We start from the raw sequence: 12,400 nt of genomic DNA on the forward strand, positions 1-12,400 counted from the left end.
ATTAACTTGAAATACAAAGCATTGCATTCAAGTGGTTTTCCTAAATGAGTAATTTGAGTTGGGGCGTTATCTCTGAAACCACATGTGCTGTTTTACATGTAACGTTTACAATGACATTGTCTTTGTAGAAAATAATCACATACTGTTTTTTGTTTCAATCAAACATTTCTCTCCCTACAGGCAGGACAGGCATTTAGAAAGTTTCTGCCCCTCTTTGACCGTGTACTGGTTGAAAGGTGTGCTGCAGAAACTGTAACCAAAGGAGGCATTATGCTTCCAGAAAAATCTCAAGGAAAAGTATTGCAAGCAACTGTAGTAGCTGTTGGATCGGGCTCCAAAGGAAAGGTAAATGGGAGCTAAAATGAAATTACTTCTTATGTTGGAGGGGAAAAAAAGAAATACTTGGTGGTTATTGAAAGCAGCCTTTTAAGTAGCTTGTATTTCCAGATCATTCCCTAGTTTAACCACGTGTGATCTGGCTCTTTAAAGGAAACGATTGTAAAATGAAATTGCACATCTTATATGAAGGGGAGTTTGAGAATATTAAACCGAATTTGGTACCTTAGTATGACCAGTGTTTTCTGCAAATTCTGAATTTATCTTTTAAGATTCTGTTTGTTTATTATTATTTTTTTGAGATATGGGGTGGGAGGAGGAAAGAGAAAGAAACATCTCTGTGTGAGAGAAACAGTGGTTGTGTGTGTGTCCCACCCAGGAAGCACCTGAGCCACACTGGTTCAGGGCTCAAATTTTGAGTTTTTGATAAAAAAAAAATTATGCTTTAAGATAATTAAGAATGGGTCTAATCTTTAACACTGAAATTGCCCTAATCCATTGACCACGCTTACCTTACTTTGCATACCTCTGAAGGGAACAGGTTGAGCTATCCTTCCAGGTCTTCTTCAGTTAACAGGTTAGACCTCAGAGCTCTCAAGTGTCAGCCAGAATACATAGTAAATGCCTTTGGAGTCAAGTGTGTTCATTGCATTGTTGCATTAGCCTCTGAGAAAGAAAGTTCTAGCAGGGAGCCAGGAACAGGAAGCCTTTAGGAAATGGGCCCTGTGCTTCAGTCTGTCTCTCCAAATGTGTGTTTCAGGAAAGGAGATTGAATCAGAAACAAAGTAATTTTCAAATTCAGGAATTCTTAAATTTTTTGTGTGCTGAAGTTAAACATAACCATGTATACATGGTTTTAAAAACTGGCTTATTTTACACAGTCCATAGATTAGGTTAATATTTAACCATTAAAAACTAGCTTAAGTTAGCTTTCCCTGTATAACTTCTTGAACTTTTCCACTGAAATCAGATTTTAGTTTAAGTTACTATGTGGGCATTATTTCAAAATGTTAACTAACTCTCTGGTGATATCTTAGAGTGAAGAACTACAGTTGTATTTTTATATCACTTGGCTGCCTAGTCGTCTTTTAACAACTGATTTGATTAACAAAAGTGAGGTGTGACTATTTGGTGAGCTACAGGTCTTTCCTAACAAATATCCTTATATTCTTAAGGGTGGAGAGATCCAACCAGTTAGTGTGAAAGTTGGAGATAAAGTTCTTCTTCCAGAATATGGAGGAACCAAAGTAGTTCTAGATGACAAGGTATGTAAATTTAGTAAGTTTTTAAAACTTAATTTTGCAGAGTTAAATGTTTGCTGTTTTTTTTTTTTTTTTGTTAACCAGTGGTTTTTCTATTTGCAGGATTATTTCTTATTTAGAGATGGTGACATTCTCGGAAAGTATGTAGACTGAAATAAGTCACTATTGAGATGGCATCATGTGACGCAGCCCATTCCTTTGAAGTACTGAAATCTTTCATCATGTAAATAATTTCTGTGTCTCTTTTATAATAAACGAATGATATCCAAAGTAATGACATCCAGTGTCTTTTAAAATTTAGTTTCACTGTACTGATATGAACATTTCCAAATAAAGATATATAAACAAATGGTCAATTTTTGTTTAGTGATTTTAAGATAGTTTTAGAGTTCTCTATATTTTTTTCTTTAAGTAACTTACAGAGAATTGTGGGAGACAGGGCTTTCAATTTCCACATTGAACTTAGTTTTGCTACATAGATAATTAATGCTGATATGAAGCCATATATTTACACTTAAAATTTTGAGATCCAAAAGAATAGAGTCTGTCTACATAAGAAACATCCAAATTTGTGGTAAGAGTTAATGCTCCCCAGAACAGCAGTTGTTTTTTTTATGTATTTGAGGTTAAGGAGGGAACTAAGGAAGATTACACAGAGGTGGGAAAAAGCAAGGTGGGGATTGGGTGGTTGTCTTTAGAAGGATGAGTTTGAAAAGGGGCATTACATGCACAGAAACAATGAATAGGTCTTGCTTAAAGCAAGGGTAAGCCTTTTTCTTATTACTGTATTTTGTGTAATGTGCTTCCATGTATAATGTGCACCCATGTTTTTTTGTGTTCATTATACACATACCCATGGTATGTAATCATTATACTGATGTAAAATGCTTATCTTTATTTTTCCCTCAAAAATTTAGGTGGAAAAATGCTCATTTTACAGCAAAATACAGTATATGTTTGGGGTGGGATGACCCACCATGATCTGCCCAATTAAGACTTCAGGATCACATCACCCTGTGAGGTTTCTTTCCACAGGAAAAGTTTCCCCCACAGAGCTGCTGTACACCAATTTGTGCAGAAACCCAGTGTTCCATTTAGGAGACAGTGGAAACAAGAGGTGCTTATGAGAAAGGGAAGGCAAATAATTGCTGGAACAGAAGGAAGAGATTTCTATAGGTGCAGATAAACAGTTATGCTAATTATAAAGGATGTTAATCAGTGTGCTTGCTAGTTAGCTTTGCAAACGGTTTGGAGTACACTGCTTTAGGCCCAGTACAAAGGTTAACTTGCCCACTTAAAGTTCCAAAGGTTTGAGAAGTAAGATTTGCAAGGCTGGAATGGCAGCTTCAACTTCAAAAAACCCATTTATAGTCAAACCTGGGTTCTCAACCATCTCTCATAATCATGAATAATTTGGTTATCAACTGAGAATCAAGTTTACGGAAAGAATGTTTCAGTTGTCAAAACTTAAGTTCTTGACTGGACAACCCTTTAATGATACTTGTATGACCAGCCATGCGTCTTTCAGGCGACAAAGAATGCACAAATACGGGTATGTTTCAGTTTTCAAACATCACTCCTTGAACGACCTCATGGAATGAATGAGGTTCAAGAACTGAGGTTCCACTGGATTTTATTTTTCACAAAGTTACAGTGCAATGTGGGTTGGTGGGGATGGCAGTGCTACACATTTTGGTTTCCAGACTTCCATCTTGAGCCCAGGGTGCTTAGAGTCACTCCACAGAATCATACAGGAGGTATTTATGGTTCAGGTCTAGAAGCACTTCATTACTCACTAGTGTTGATTAAGAAACTACAGACTGGTTGGTTTAACATTACTCTCCTGGGAAAGGCTGAACCACGGAAGTGTCTCAAAAACAACTTTTAAGAAGTCAAATAGCAACATTCTAACTTTATAACAAGTTTATATTGAACTACATTTATGAAATCTAGTGTCATAGATCTTGTTTTCTATTTAGAAAGTTTAAAGGAACACTTCCAGTTCTTAAAACTTAGTACACAATTACTTGGCAAAAGAACCCAAAGCAAGGTATATAATAGCTACCATTGGTTGAGAGCACCTTTGTATGCCAGGGTAGGCCCTAAGATAAAAAATTCTAGTTAACACTTAAGGAGCATTTTCTAAGTACTGGCTACTGTTGCAGGTACTTTGCATATATCAATATTCAACAACCCTATGAGCTAGGTAACTCACCTTCATCTTGCTGATGAGGAAGGTGAGGCACAAAGGGGTTAAGTAATAACTAAGACCACTTAGCAGGAAATAGCAAAGCCAGGATTTGGACCTAGGCAGTCCACCTTCAGATGCTGCTGTCTAAAACCATTTATGGCCTCAGCTACTTTGTCAGCTAATTGTAAGTATTTGATATCACTGTGGTATTGGGGGTGAGGAGTGTGTATGAATGGCAATTAGTAGGTGTCTAGTATATAGTTTGTTGAATTTAACAAATAGGAAACTGAGTCACAACTGGATAAATTGCTTGATTTAGCTATAGCAGCTAGGGAGAATGAAGATTTGAACCTGGACAATCCTACTCCAGACTTGATTACCAACCCGTAAAATCAGCTACAGGCTATTTCTGTCTTGGTGGTCAAATTTATCTGAGTTCCTTATAAACTAGTCTGGTTACATCTTAAAAGATGTGTCCCATGTTTACCTTGTGGAATTGAAAACTAAATGAAGTTGTAAGTAGCATGGACTATGGTTTCAACTTTTGATAATGTTCCCATAAGTAAAGTAGTATGTGTGTGTATTTACATTTACGTACAAAGTGTTTAGTGGCATTTATTAAACTAAGGCTTAATTTTTGTTAGGCACAAGAATTATGATTAAAAGCTCTATTTTTATAGCACCCAAGTGGGCCATCAGTTTCCTACTGTGCACAGCTAGATAATGGGCTTTGAAGATCCTAACCTTTTAAGTACAGATTTTCCTGTTTCACCAGTAAGAAAACTGACTGAGAAGAGATAAGGAAACTTGTTCAAGGCTATGTGGCTGGTAAATTGCAGAGTTAGGAATCTAGTCCAAAGGCCACGGCTTTCCCATTATCTCCTGATTTTGTTTTCCAAAGATCCAAGTAAATGAGTTTTGAGATCCAAGGTGACAGTTTCCAAACTTTGGTTCATCCTTGGAATTACCTGGTGTACTTAAAATTGTAGAGCTCCATCCATAACCTAAATCAGAATGAGAGATTTTTTTTCTTGTACCACAATAGTCCTGCAATGCTTGTCTGGCAGAATTGGTAAAGAAATAATTTTATGCTGAGGTTTTATTGAGAATAGAGGAAAAAATTGGCTTGAGAAGGCCCAAAGTAACGGAATTGGAGTTGGGGGACCACATTTCAGAATATTATGTTGTCATTTACCTTTTCAACAGAAAAGTAATAATGGAGAGAAATGTAAACAAAACGTGTATAATTCTAACTGGCATTTTCATAATAATACCATTTTCAAGAGCTTGCCAGGCACTTATTCTAGGCACTTAAGATGTCATCTTGCTCAATTGTAATCATAGCAACCCTGTGAGGCAGGCACTCTTTGTCTCAAGGGTGAAAGATACACAGAGAAGTAGAAGAACTTGCTCAAGGTGACAGAAATTTTAAGTCACAGGAGGAAATTGAACTCAGGTTTGTCTGACTTCAAAGTCTGCCTTCCAATATTCTACACAAAAGAATTGGGAAATTGAAAATAAAATTAAAATTACTCAGGGAGCTATTCTGTTGTACAAGTATTATCATTATTAAGATTATGTTTCTTTCCTTCTTTTGTTTCAGAAAATGTATGTTTTACAAAAATATTTTAAAAATTGGGATTATAGGCTTTTTTAAAAATTTGTATTTCATTGTGGTAAGAATATGAGATCTATTCTCAATAGATTTTTTAAAAAAGATTTTATTTTATTTTTAGAGAGGGAGGGAGGGAAGGAGGGAGAGAAACCTTGATGTGTTAGAGGTACATCAGTCAGTTGCCTCTTGCACACTCCCATCTGAGACCTGGCCTGCAACCCAGGCATATGCCCTGACCGGGAATAGAACCAGTGCCCTTTCAGTTCACAGGCTGGCACTCAGTCCATGGAGCAACACCAGCCAGGGCTATCCTCAGTAGATTTTTAACTGTACGATATTATCTGTAGGCACATTGTTGTCCAACAGATCTCTAGAACTTTTTCACCTCACTTACCTGAAACATTGTCAGTTATCTCCCCATTTCCTCTCCCCGTAGGCCCGCACAGGCACTATTCTACTCTTCTCTTCTCTGAGATCGACTGTTGTAGATACCTGCCTCATGTAAGTGGAACCATGCAGTGTTTGGCCTGTGATTGGCGTTTCTCACTTAGCACAGTGTGCTTCAAGGTTTGCCCATGTTTTCACATGTGACAGGATTTTCTTTTTTTTTTTAATTTGCCAGATATTCTTTTTTTCTATTCTTTTAATTACAATTAAAAAGACCAAAAACTTTTTTTTGCAAACTACCTTAAAAAAAAAGATTTGCTTTTAATTCCAAATACTGTGTAATATTATACCTTCTTCTGCAAAACCAATAAATATGAGAACAAATTTTAAACATGATTCATCTAAGATATTTGAAAAAAAGCCTGATTTTTTTTCAGTATTTTAAAAAATCAGTTTACCCTAAACTTTCAAAGAATAAGTTTGAAGTTATCACTTAATTGGAGGAAAAAGAAAGGGAGAGGCAGACTAACTGATCATCTTATAGCTGCCTTAAATAGCTTCTGATAATTATTCCAATATTCCCTTCCCTTTCTGGAACTCTTTTTCTTCAAAATAGCTGAACTAAAGTTATTTTGTGTTTTTTTTTTTAAGATTTTTGTTTTTAGAGAGCGGGGAAGGGAGGGAGAAAGAGAAGGAGAGAAACATCAATCAGTTGCTTCTTTTTTTTATTTTTTTTTAAGATTTTTTTTTTATTATTTTTAGAGAAGGGAAGGGAGGGAGGAAGAGAAAGAGAGAGAGAGAATCATTGATGTGCAGTTGCTGGGGGCCGTGGCCTGCAACCCAGGCATGTGCCCTGGCTGGGAATCAAACCTGCGATGCTTTGGTTCGCAGCCCGCACTCAATCCACTGAGCTACGCCAGCCAGGGCAATCAGTTGCTTCTTATACGTGCCCTGCCTGGGAATGGAACTGGTGACCAAACTCAGTGACATTTCCTTTTGCAGCATGACACCCAGCCAGCAGAGCCACACTTGTCAGGCTGAATTTAAAGTATTTCTAATGAACTGATGAATGGGGAGAAAAAATATGTATGGAACACACATAGGTAAATGTTATCATAAATAATTATGCATATCAAAAAGACACTAACTTTAAAAAGGTACAGAAATAATGGGAAAAATATGAATTACAGAAAACAAAATCAAATTTAATAAAAAACTAGAATAAAAATTAACAAACACACATAAAATATATACACAGAGCAGCACTGTGTATTGACTCAAAAATGGGGAAAGCAGTAGTCCAAGACCACTCAACATGGCTTGTCAATTAAAAGGAAAAAATCAAACACAGATGCACACATAGAAATGCATGCACACATAGGGATGCATGCACACATAGGGATGCATGCACACATGCAAAAATGAAAACAAAAACCCAGTATTTTTGAACACTATACTCAGTCTACAAAAAACAAATTCAGAATTATTTTACAATGCTTTCTTAATACAAAAGATGCCCATTTTGTGTGTGTGTGTATATATATATATTTTAGTGGTTTATTGTTGATTTATTTTAAATATACTAGTGTTACTATGTGGTAACCAGTTAGACAGACATGGACAGAGCAAGGACTGTGGGCCAGGTGTAAAAGGTCACCAGGACAGAAAACCCCAGGTGCCTAGCAATAGGCAAAACTGCAAAAACAATGACCTAGCTTCCAGTGTGACCTTTCCTCCTGTAGCATATCACTGGCCATGTGGTTTAGACCTCCTGACCTTTCATATCACTGGTCATGCGGTTCAGACTCTCCCCTGATCTTTCCTCCCCAGACATGTTGCTAGTCATGCAGGTTAGACCTTCTTACTGAGGGAATGAAAAACAGGGCCAGAGACTAGTCCTTAAGCATTAAGCCCCCAGGACAATGAGGTTCTGAACCACATTGAATACATCTAGGCCTCAGTTGTAGTTCAGCTCCATGCCCAGAAAAGCAACAAAACCAGATAAGTGACCCCAGAGAGACATCAGACTAGCTCCATTGACTAATGAAGGACACCTTGCCTGTGGCCCAACCAATCAGTAGAGACCATAACCTAGAAAGGGCACACTTGGAAAGCTGATGAATATTCTTTTGGGATCCTCCCCTGAGACCTCCAGATAAATACCCTCAAAAGAGAGGACCCAGTGGGGCCCTCTCCAGGGAGCATTCTCATGCCCCTCTCCTACCCCTCTCCCCAGGCATGGTATTCTTGCCCCTCTCCCCTAAGCTCCAAGGGCCCTTCTTTTGTCTCTGTAATTTGTTTCCTGAAGCCCTTTTCTTCTATGGCTCACTTCTAATACTTCTGTGACTTTCTAAAAATAAACTCTCTTATAGAGCATTGACTCTGAATTCTTAGCCAGAACTTGAGTACTGAGGTTGCTGAACTAAGGTTCCATCTGACTCTGCTGGTCTAAAACCTGATGCTCTTCTCCCCACCAAAAACTACATGCAGCAGTTTCTTGTATTTAACAGCCTTTCCTTTTATTTACCTTCATGTGACTAGCTCCACCCACCAACAGTTTCAGGTTGGCAGGCAGAAGGATGCCTATATTCTGTGAAATTGAATGCAATGATTTTAAATCCTGGCTAGAAAATGTTTGCCATTTCAACACATGGAAATAGTTACATAGATGCCTAAATGGCCATTTTCTGAAAAAAAAGCTGTGCAATTCTGGTGTCAAACACTAGACAGTCACTATTCCTAATGACTGTTGCAACTCCCTCCCTGAACAGTTGTCATGGACTTGTGATGCCGCAGCACAGGAGGCATGACAGCACCCAAAGAGCCTGGCTACTTAACAGGAAGCACCAGAGCAGGGTCAAGAGTAAAGGTGAAACTTACAGAGCTTCTCGTGGTCTTCTTTTTCTGCGTGTGGCAGAGTTCTTTTACATCCCAAAATGGCGTCTTTGTGAGGCAAACGTTTTGAACTGACCACTTTCTCCGTATCCAAGTTGTGATGGATCCCAAGGGACCCCTGCTGGTTGGACAATATGTGAGAGCTTTGGCGACAGTTGCTACAGATGCGACGGCTGCTCTGACCCTTAAGGGTGGGTGGTAACACACAGTCAAGGCAAATGGGACACTCAAAAAGACTGGGCAAATCATTGTTCGATGCCGTGGTGCCCATCAGCGTGGACACCCTCTGGGAGGGACAATGGGCATTTGGATATCCAAGTAAGTAACGCTGTCACAGTCTGGCATCTCATTTAAACAGTGTGGCCCGTGTATTTCACATTCCCAAATTATAAGTCTGGGAGAATTGAGAAAGGACCCCTGCCTCCCCCAACATTACCAAGAAATGAAGCCTAGGTAGACCAAAGCGGCGGCAAGCTGGGGGCGCGACCACTTCCCCAACGACTTAAACGAGGAGGCTGCATTCTTGCTAGCTCACAAAGAAGGCTCCAGCCGGGTAGGAAGGGAGAACACGGCGCCGCCGGGACTGCCTAGGCCTTGCATGCGGGGAGGGCCTGCGGGGACCAACCACGCTCAGCTGCCCTCCACCATGCTTGCTTGCCAAGTACCCAGACTCTGCGCGGTGAGGGCAGCCCTGGGGCGCCGCAGGCTCCGCCAGCGCTGAGAGCACAGGACGTTTTCCTGGCCCGCTTAGGGAATACCTGGAAGCGAGATGGTCCTTCCCTGCCCTCTCCCGGGGCGGATTTTTTTCTTAAGCTGAATAATAAATACTTCATTATAAGTTTATATTACATTTTCTTTATCCATTCATCAAGCAGATGAACACTTAGGTTCTTTCCACGTCGTGGTTATTGTGAATGGCACATTTAGGCTATTTCCACAACTTTGCCATTGTGAATGGTGCTGCCCTTAACAGGGAAGTGCTAATATCTGAGATTCTGATTTGAATCTTTATGGATAAATACCCAGAAGTACAATTGCTGGATAGAAAGGATAGTTCCATTTATAATTATTTTGAGAAATCTTCATATGGTTTTCCATAGTGTCCACACCATTTTACATCCCCAGCAACATGGGTCATAAGGTTTTATATATTAGAGGTTCTAGCTTGTCACATTAGTTTCCTAATTCGATGTGAAGTTTTTATTTATAGCTAGTCAAATCTCATTCTTCCAGTACTTTTTTCTTTGGCACGTTTGAGTATTGATCTATATTTTACTGTGAGGTATATGTATTTTTTTTTTAACCAATGATGAGTTTGTTGTCTCAACTTCATTTATTGGATTATCCATTCTTCCCCACCACCACTCTCCCACCCCCCAAATCTGAGCTATCATCTTTATTCTATATTAAAAATTTAAATAAGTCTATTTCTAGGTTTTATAGTCTTGTTCCATGATCTCTCCATTCCATTGTTTTCCGCATAAAGTTTGATATCTGACAAGGCAAGTCTTCCATGTACTCTTTTAGTGATGCTTTACTTGGCCATGAGCACTTTTAAGCTTTTCATAAGCACTGCCAGATTGCTCTCCAGAGTGATTCTAAGTCATGCCTTTTCCAGCCAGTTAATTGCTGTTTTCACTGCATCCACGCCAAAATGGAGTTTTGAACTTTAGATTTATTTTTGTGTACAGCATTTAAATGTTTTCCTTCACCTTTAAGCAACCTATATGAAAGAGTCCAATCAAAACAAGGTTCTGATCCTGTGTTGCTTACATGCTGATTTTGTGATGTTTGACAAATTACCTAACTCCTCTCAGTTTAAGAATTTACAGAGAAGGAGGGTACTATATATCACTTAACATTTATAGTCAATCCGGTTACTATTTTCTTTTCTTTTTTTAACCTCACCCAGGGATATGTTTATTGATTTTAGAGAGAGAGGAAGGGGTAGAGGGAGGGAGAGAAAGAAGTATGGGTGTGAGAAACACGGATCAGTTGCCTCTCATAGGCACCTGACCAGGGTCAAACCTGCAACCTTTTGGTGTATGAGATGACACTCCACCCAACTGAACCACAGGGCTAGGGCTTACATTTTATTTTTAGAATTTAAAAACAGATAATATGTTCATATCATTCAAAATTCCAAAAGATGTACACTGGAAAGATTAAAAAAAGGCATACCCTGAAAAGAGAGTCCTTCCCATCCCTGTCCTGCAGTCACATATTTCCATCCTTGGAGACATTAAGTGTTAGTTCATGTTTTTCCTTTTAGGGTGCTTTATGTATACATATGCATACACATATACATATATGTGTGTGCTTGAGTGTATTTGTGTATGTGCATATATACATAAGTACCTTACGTATATAAAATATATATTAATTTTTCCTTTTAAAAAAATAAAATAGCATTTCATACACACTATTTGGCACCTTGCTTTTTTGTATTAACAATTTGTCTCTGGAATGAACCTATAAAGTACATAAAGAGCTTTTTCATTCTCATTGTAACTGTATAATGTTCCATTATATGGAGAACTATAACCTATACGCATTTCCCATTGATGAATATTTAAGTCCTAATCTTATGCTATTAGCAACATTTCTGCAATGAATAAAATTTTGCATAAATTATTTTGCACATGTGAACAAGTTTATCTGTAAGATAAATTCCTAAATATGAATTGCTATGCCAAAGGGTATATGGATTTTAATCATATATGTACACACATATATGTGTATATAATTATATATTTCAGGTTGCCCATTATAGTTCTATCAATTAACAGTCCTACCAGCAATGTATGAGGCTGCTAATTTACTCCCACCCTTAATAACACAGGAAGTTGGGAAGTTTTTAAAACATTGATCAGCCATCTCCTGCCTGTCCCCAACAAGGGACCTGGCCCACAACCCAGATACATGCCCCAGCTGGGAATCGAGTGACCTTTCTCTTGCGGGAGGAAGCCCAACCCACTGAGCCACACCAGTCAGGGCAGATTTTACTTTTAATTTATTATTATGAATGAGGGTGAGCATCACAGGTGATTAAGAGCTGTCTCTATTTTCCTTACTGTTAACTGTTCCTATTGAGTGTTAATAGCTTATGCTCACTTTTCTACTGGGTGATTGGCCTTTTATGATTTGAGTGATATCTTAATTTGCTAGGGAAATTGATTCTTTGTGATAAGTTTTTTCCCTCCAGTATGTCATTTTGACTTTGGTTTCATTTATGGTTTGATCTTGCAGGAAGTCATTTTGGTGTAGTTGAATTCATAAATGTTTCCCATTATGGCTTCAGGGTATTATGTTAAAGTCTTTAATACAGGCAATTCTCAAAGAAAGGAGGGTTTGGTTCTAGACCACCACAATAAAGTAAGTATTATAATAAAGCTAGTTGTATCTTTTTTCTGGTGGAGGGTCTTGCCTTCAATTTGTAAAAATACACAACATCTGTGAAGCACAATAAAGGAAAGCACAATAAAATGAGGTATGCCTGTACTTAAAATTTCTTCAGGTATTTTTACAATAAAAAAAAAACAAACAACTTTAACCCTGGCCAGGTATTTAGTTGGTTAGAGCATCATCCAATACATCAAGATTGTAGGTACAATCCCCAGTCATGGCACATGCAAGAAACCGATGAATGCATAAATAAGTGGAAAAAAATGGATGTTTCTGTCTCCCTTCCTCTCTCCAAAACCAATCAATAAA

General features: G+C 38.2%; 1 pseudogene; it reads right to left on the minus strand.

The window, feature by feature from the left end:
• Positions 1 to 8,530: 8,530 nt before the first annotated feature.
• Positions 8,531 to 9,036, minus strand: LOC123824431 (annotated as a pseudogene).
• Positions 9,037 to 12,400: the final 3,364 nt, after the last annotated feature.

Source organism: Phyllostomus hastatus, unplaced genomic scaffold, assembly GCF_019186645.2.
Source record: "Phyllostomus hastatus isolate PE091 unplaced genomic scaffold, TTU_PhHast_1.1 phas_contig_57, whole genome shotgun sequence".
In the NCBI taxonomy this organism is placed as follows: domain Eukaryota; kingdom Metazoa; phylum Chordata; class Mammalia; order Chiroptera; family Phyllostomidae; genus Phyllostomus; species Phyllostomus hastatus.